Source organism: Dipodomys spectabilis, unplaced genomic scaffold (assembly GCF_019054845.1).
Source record: "Dipodomys spectabilis isolate Male_0828 unplaced genomic scaffold, ASM1905484v1 ptg000072l, whole genome shotgun sequence".
Lineage (NCBI taxonomy): Eukaryota > Metazoa > Chordata > Mammalia > Rodentia > Heteromyidae > Dipodomys > Dipodomys spectabilis.
The window spans coordinates 21,736-29,113 of record NW_024870749.1 but is presented as its reverse complement, the minus strand read 5'-3'; the positions used below and the strand labels follow the sequence as shown (position 1 = coordinate 29,113).

At 35.2% G+C, this 7,378-nt stretch overlaps 1 pseudogene; it reads right to left on the bottom strand.

The window, feature by feature from the left end:
* Positions 1–4,278: 4,278 nt before the first annotated feature.
* LOC122110004 lies at positions 4,279–4,378 on the bottom strand (annotated as a pseudogene).
* Between the last annotated feature and the right edge of the window lie 3,000 nt (positions 4,379–7,378).

Below are 7,378 nucleotides of genomic sequence, written 5' to 3'. Positions count from 1 at the left end.
CTCTTTCTTTGATTATTCCCTGCCTGATTTTGGGATGAGAGTTATGATGGCTTTATAGAATGTGTACGGTAGTGAACTTTCTCGTTCAATTTCACTGAAGGTTTGGAGTAATATTGCTGTGAGCTCTGCTTTTAATGGTCTTGTAGAATTCTGCTGTAAACCATCTGGACCTGGACTTTTCTTATATGGGAGGTCTCGTATTGCTGTTTCTATTTCAATGCTTGATATGAGCCTGTTAAGATGGTTTAACTCATCTTGCTTTAGTATTGGCATGTCAATATTTGCTAGGAAAAGGTCCATTTCTACCAAGTTCTCAAACTTATTAGCATAAAGTTTTGAGAAGCATTCCCTTATAATGTCCTGAATCTTGGTTGTTTCTGTGGTGATGTTTCCATTCTCATTTCTGAGTTTATTTATTTGGGTTTGTTCTCTTCTTTTCCTGGTAAGATTTGTGAAGGGCCTGTCAATTTTGTTAATTTTTTCGAGCAACGAACTCTTTGTTCTTTTTTTTATTTTTTCCAATAGTTTTTTTGAATTCTAATTCATTTAATATTGATTTAATTTTAATTTTAACTAATTAATTAATTAAAATAATTATTTCTTTCCATCTATTATATTGGGGTATATCTTGCTGCTCTTTTTCAAGGAGGTTCAGATATCTCATTAAATTGTTGGCTTCAGATCTCTCCAATTTGTTGATGTAGGAGCTCAGAGGTATAAATTTGCCTCTAAGTACTGCCTTTGCTGTGTCCCAGATGAGATGGTAATTTGTGTGCTCATTTTTGTTGAATAGCATGAACATTTGGATTTTCTTTCTAATATCTTCCATGATCCACTCATTATTCAACAGTGTGTTCTTCAGCCTCCATGTGTTACAGGAATTTCTTTGGTGGCTTTTGGTGTTGCGTTCTAATTTTTTTCCCTTGTAGTCATAGAGAATGCAAGGTATAACTTCAACGTTTCTGAATTTGGACAAGTTTGCATTGTGGCCTAAAATGTGGTCTATTTTAGAAAATGTTCCATGTGCTGCTCAGAAAAACTTGTATTTTGATGCTGCTGGGAGAAATATTCGATAGATGTCTGTTAAATATACTTGATCTATGCAGTTGTTTAGATCTGCGGTTTCTCTGTTGAGTTTTTCCGACTTGATCTATCTAGTGGGGAGAGTGGTGTGTTAAAATCCCCAACAATTATTGTCTTTGGATCTCTGTGGGATTTGAGGGAAAGTAGTGTTTCTTGGATAAATTTGGGTGCTCCATTGTTTTTCGAATAGATATTTAAAATTAATATGTAGTGACCTTCTTTACCTCTTGTTTATCTCTTCTCACAAATTTTAATTGGAAGTTTGTTTTATCTGATATTAGGATTGCAACTCCTGCCTGTTTATGGGGGCCATTTGCTTGGTAGATTTTGTTCCAGCTTTTAACATTGAATATATTTTTGTGTTTACCAGCAAGATGTGACTCCTGAAGGCAATAGATAGAAGGATCTTGCTTTTTAGTCCTACTAGACAGTCTATGTCACTTAATTGGAGAATTAAGTCCGTTAATGTTGAGAGATAGGACTGAGAGGTATTTGGGAGTTCTAGCCATGTTATCTACCTTCTTGGGGTCTATGTAAACTGGGTTCTTCCTATCTTCTTGGATTCTCAGTTTGGGTGCATTTTCTTGGCCTTTATTGTGGTCTTGTTAGTTTTCTATATGTAGGACATCTTTAAGAATCTTTTGTAGGGCTGGTTTGGTGGAGATGTATTGTTTCAATTTTTCTTGGCTATGGAAGGTTTTTATTTGGTCTTCAGTTATAAAGGAGAATTTAGCTGGGTACAGTATTCTTGGTTGATAGTTGTTTGTCTTTAGGGCATGGCATACATCATTCCAGGCTCTTCTTGCTTTGATTGTCTCTGCTGAGAAATCTGAGGTGATTCTAATTGGTTTCCCTTTATAGGTGATTAATCTTTTCTCTCCTCTGGATTATTCATTATCTGTTCTGTCTCCTGATTACCATGAGTGGGAGTTGAGATACCCGGACTTGCCATTTTTCCTGTGTTTTTCAGGTTTGTTCTGCCCATTTGGGATGAATGAAACACCAGTTTTGTGCTAGAACTCTAACTTAAGGCAAGCATCAACCAAAGTCTGTATTTGCACAGTCAATAGTCTGCAGATACAATCTCGTTCAATGGATACATCTATTCAACGTCAAACAACTATATATTAATGGGCTACAAACCGCAAATGCAAATTTGGCAAGCCAGAAATTATTAGGTTTAGGGAGAGATGTGGGTAAAAAATAGGAATAGAGAGATGTGGGAAGGCACAGGGAGAGTTAACTAAGTCCTAATCTCAAAACAGGAAATAGGTGAATAGGATGAAAGTAGAGAGAGAAAAAAAAAAGAAGAAAGAGAAAGGGGAAAAAAAGAGACCAGAAAAAATAGAAAAGTAAAAATTAAAATATTATGTAGATACGAAAACGAAATATTGAGAGAAGAACATGCATATAATGCAGAAGAGGAGGGATATAAAGGAGATGTGAAAAACTTAAAAATAAAAATACCTAAAATATTATATAGGTATAAAGAGGTAGTACTGCTATCAAGGAATTTAAGTCTAAGAGGTTTTGAACTGAGTAATAAATTTGTGGATTAAGTGTGTACACAATGGAGGAGAAGGTCTAATAATCGACTATGGGTATATCTGAGGATGTGTAGAAAAACAATTAAGTCACATAAAAAAGAATGAAAGAGAAGAAAAGGTGAAAAGGATAAGAAAGAAAGAAAAAAAGATCAGAAGTTCAATAGAGCAAAACAAAAAACAAAAAAAAAATTTAAAGAAGAAAAAAGAAAGAAAAACGCACACACAAATATACTCCTAAAATAAGAAGTATAAGAGGGAAAAAAAGTTACTAGGAAACATGTATTTTCAAAAAAGGTAAAAATTAAAAATTAAAAAAAAGTTTTAGAAAATTTTTTTTATAAAATGTACAAAAAAAAGAAAAAATATTTTGATTTTTTTGGGAGTGGTGGGAAAAATCCTGTATCTCCCTTGTGTCTGTAACCAGCCTCTTGTTGGAGTCTCTGATCTGCTTGTGGTGTTTGATTTTCCTGTGGCTTGGTTGGTTTCTTAAGTCAGTTTGAACAGGCCAAAAAATGCTCTGCTTTACCTAGGATTTTGTGATCCTCCTCTCAGGTTACTTTAATGGGAGGGGGATCTGCTTTGATTATCACAAAGAGGGAGATGGCTTTTTCCTCGTTTGGAGATGCTGTGATGAGGCTAGGTTCTGGGTAGAGTTGAGGCTTTTCAGCAAACATTAGCTTTTCCTGAGGGCTAGCTTGTTAGAAACTCACGAGCCCAGGCTGGAGCCACTCTCTGGGTTTATGTTTACTGAATTTCAATTGATTGTCAAGGCTGCTTAAGGGAGGGGCAGCCTCTGGCTCTGATTACCCAGTGAAGAAAGCCATTCCTGGGGCTTGCGCCTGAGCTGGGTGACATTTCCCGGGGTGAAGCTGAGTCTGGCAGGTCAATTTAGGTTCTTGTGACCTGCTAAATGACTCTAGTTTTCTTCCAAGGACTTAGTTGGAGCTAGCAGCTCCACTGAGCTTTTTCAGTATCCAAGATGGAGATGTCCGGTTGTGGGGGGGGGGTGGCCTTCTCTCCTCTGCTCCCTGAGAAGGAGTGAAGATGTTAGGCTTCTACTTTCACCGAGTCTTGGTTCCTGGGTCGTCTCTGGTCTGTGAACCGCAGGATGAAGATGTCTGCTCCTTGTCAGTTCTTGCTATTGTTGAGTAGAATCTGCTCACCAACCGCATGTGGCTCCTTTGTCCTGGACTCTCTGTGTTACAGGATGGCGACTATGGCCACCGCTGTTGCCGAAGCTGCTGGCAAATGCTCAGATCTGTCTCCTTGCCTGGATTTTCCCTCTCTGGCCTAACTCTGTGTACTGTGATGGCACACTTGGTGTGATTCTCTGGCTTAGGACTGTTCACTGGAACTCTAAAACTGCTTTCTATGCGAGAGCTTGTTTAGCCTTCAGCTTCTCCTCCACCATCTTCCCGGAAGCCCCTATGAGCATGGTTTAAATTTTATTTCTTTGGGATAAAATGACAATGTTATCTAATTTCAAGTTTTATAAAGGTTATGCTATGTAAGGGCCTTTCTAAGGTGAAGATTTAATACACTGATGTCAAACTAACTTTTAATTCTATGAATTACATGTATTGTTACACTTGTATTTTTGTAATCAACTTTTTAACAACTGTTTTTCATTTCTTGCATTTGAAGAATGAAAAATATGGAATACTTCACAAATTTTCATACCATCCTTGTGCAAGTACCATTTTAATCTCTGTATTGTTGTAATTTGGGTAGACCTGCTGCTGAAGCATGTAGTATCCTCTAAATTTAAGTAGTTATTGATGCAATCTTTATACAGGCACATATTCATGGTTGCCTATTTGTAACAAGGAACCCTTATTGTTCCTAAAAATGCTATTGATCTTATTTCTCTAAATTTCTGTCTATAGTGGAAAAAAATTATATTGTTTGGTCGATTACTCACATTTGCAATTTTTTGTCAATAACTATTTTGTCATTTTCATTTTAAATTTGATCATATTTTGAAGCTTTTACAGCTAAGTCCAAAGGTGATGGCTTTTCAAGTACTTATTTATCAACTGAGTTATCTTTGTGGAGCTAATGGATTCAAAGTAAGCCTTGGTTAAGATCCACTTCTAAACTTCTGCAGCTTAAAATTTCCTAAATGAGGTCTCTGTGGCACAAATGTCTTCCTGACCCTTACCCTTCTTCCATGTAGGAACAGACCAACCAGAATATCTTACACTGACAGCATAGATTGTCTTACTGGAACAAAACTAATCTTAGTTACAAGGGATCATAGAGAGATGAACACTTCAGACCGAACTGTTCAGAATAGAAGGTATTTTATCAAAATATAATTGTTTGGGCTGGGAAGTTGGCTCAGTGGTAGAGTGCATGCCTTGCATGCCTGAAGTCCTGGGTTTGATTCCTCAGCACCACATAAGGAAAAAGAAAAAAGCCGGAAGTGGTGCTGTGGCTCAAGTGGTAGAGCACTAGCCTTGAGCTGAAGAGCTGAAGGACAGGGCCCAGGCCCAGAGTTCAGGCCCCATGACTGGACCCAAACAACAATATATATATATATATATATATACATATATATAATATTTATTTTACCTATTATTTCAAAAGTAGCTAAAGCCAAGAAGGTGAAAATGTTGTTCATATGCATGTTTACTTAATATCCTGGCCTGTCTACCATACAACCAGGCAGAAACTTACACTACTGACTTTCCATCACCAAATATTTTCATAGCTCCTGGAGAAGTCTATATATTTCTCCTCGATATTAGGCCTTAAATTGGTAATGTTTAAATCAAAGTGTTTCCTCTTGCCTCCAGGCTTTACATTTACAAATGGTAAAGCTTTAGGTCTAACTCTACCAAAAACTGAGGTAGAGATAATGGAATAATACTTTAAAACAGATTTGCCTTTGATACCCTAACCACAACAGATCAATGCATAACAATTTCTTATATTATATATACTTATATATTTTATATTTATATGTGCTGATCTTGAATTTCACACAGTAAATCTTACTAGAATTAATTTATAATTTGACAAATAAATTGAAATTTATTCCCATAAATTGATTGGAACATAAATAATTAGGTTTAGAATAGATATTCGAATATAAAAAGTATCAATGCAATGTCTTTGGTATAAACTTGTGATACCTTCTAAGTGTTCTTGGTCTTCTGAATTCACATAGTAAAAAAAAAAAAAAAAAACAGTATTGTTTTCCTCTAATCTAGAAGAGATTTTACACTGCTGCTTTGTTTATTGTATTAACTCGCTGGTCCCAAAGTGTTTTTCTCCATATTATGCCTAAAAGCTATTATTCTTCTACAGTACCCACGGGTCCGAGGATACCAGGTCCTAGGTTATCTGCATCATCAGATAACAATGGCAAGTCTTCTAACCTTGGCCCATCCAAAATGCTAACAGAATGTAATTGAAGACCCATCTCAATTTTTCATTTCCTAGAATATTTCAGGGCCCCAATTCCTTGCAGTAATTAGCATCAAGCAATTGTGAAATTTAAGGCAACTTCAAATGAAAGAGGAGATCACAAAATATGAGTGAAAGTACTGTAGTTCAAACTTTCAATTTACAGATGACAAGCCCATATTAGTAAACAAAATCACAAATGTCACAAGATTTTTAATACCTCTCTGCTAATGATAAATGAAAGATTTCAGTCCAGCATAAGTAGGCCAAAAAATTTCCTGGAATGATAGTTCCATAATTGTTCTACCAAGGCTAGGAAAACTTGACTTAGATGTCAAATATAATTTAAAAAAACTAATTGAGAAGACCCTAGTGCTTCAAAACACTGGTACTTCAGTAAAACTTGGTTCTGTAGTATAAAAATGTTGTCATTCTCAAACCAATGATAACCTACATTTAATCTCCTTCAAGTATATTCCTTTTCAAATAAACTTTCTAGAATCATATTCACCAAAATAACACTTGACAAGTAGATGATAGTGACATTAAAAGTTTTTCAAGTGTAGGAATCAAGTTACAATAGAGTTGATTTATTTACCCAGCACTAATGCAAAATAAGTTCAATCATTAATTAAAGTGTAGAAATAGTATCTCCCACCATTTGCGTTGTTCAGTAGGTGCCTTCCAGAAATGTGTTAAATAGATCAGCCTCCCATAATTCAAACCCAAATATTAGCTAATAAAGTAAATTTCATCACATAAGAAGGTACATTTTAAAAAGTCATTAATAGTTGCCTTATCATGTGTTGCCTTATCATATATTTTCCCTATCTGTCTAACATAGTAATAAATATGACTTTAAGTCTTGAATATGGGTACTGATCAGAGATGTGACAAACCTATAATCTATCTTCTATTTCTATCATATTCCTCTATAGTAGTAAATTTTAGTTTTCTTCTTTTTCCAAAACTTATAGGTAGTAGAAAATATCCTATGTAAAATAAAATAATCACACACCATTGCACAAAGCCATTTATAAAAACTGGTAGTTAGCTATAAATTCTAAGCGATTTTTAAACTTTCTTGTTGACTAAAGATTAATCTTCCAAAAAGATGAGAATAAAATCATGTTTAGATGCTTCACGTCTCCAGTCTTGCAAATTGTAATTACAGATGAATGAATTATGGAAGTATATGCTGACATCAGTTTAAGTATATGTAGGATTGAAACTCCATGAAATGTATATAAACCTTTCAAAGTATTAACAGACAGTTTAATAGAATGAATATCATGAAGTTGAAACCAGAAAGGAATAATAGTAAAGACATAGAATGA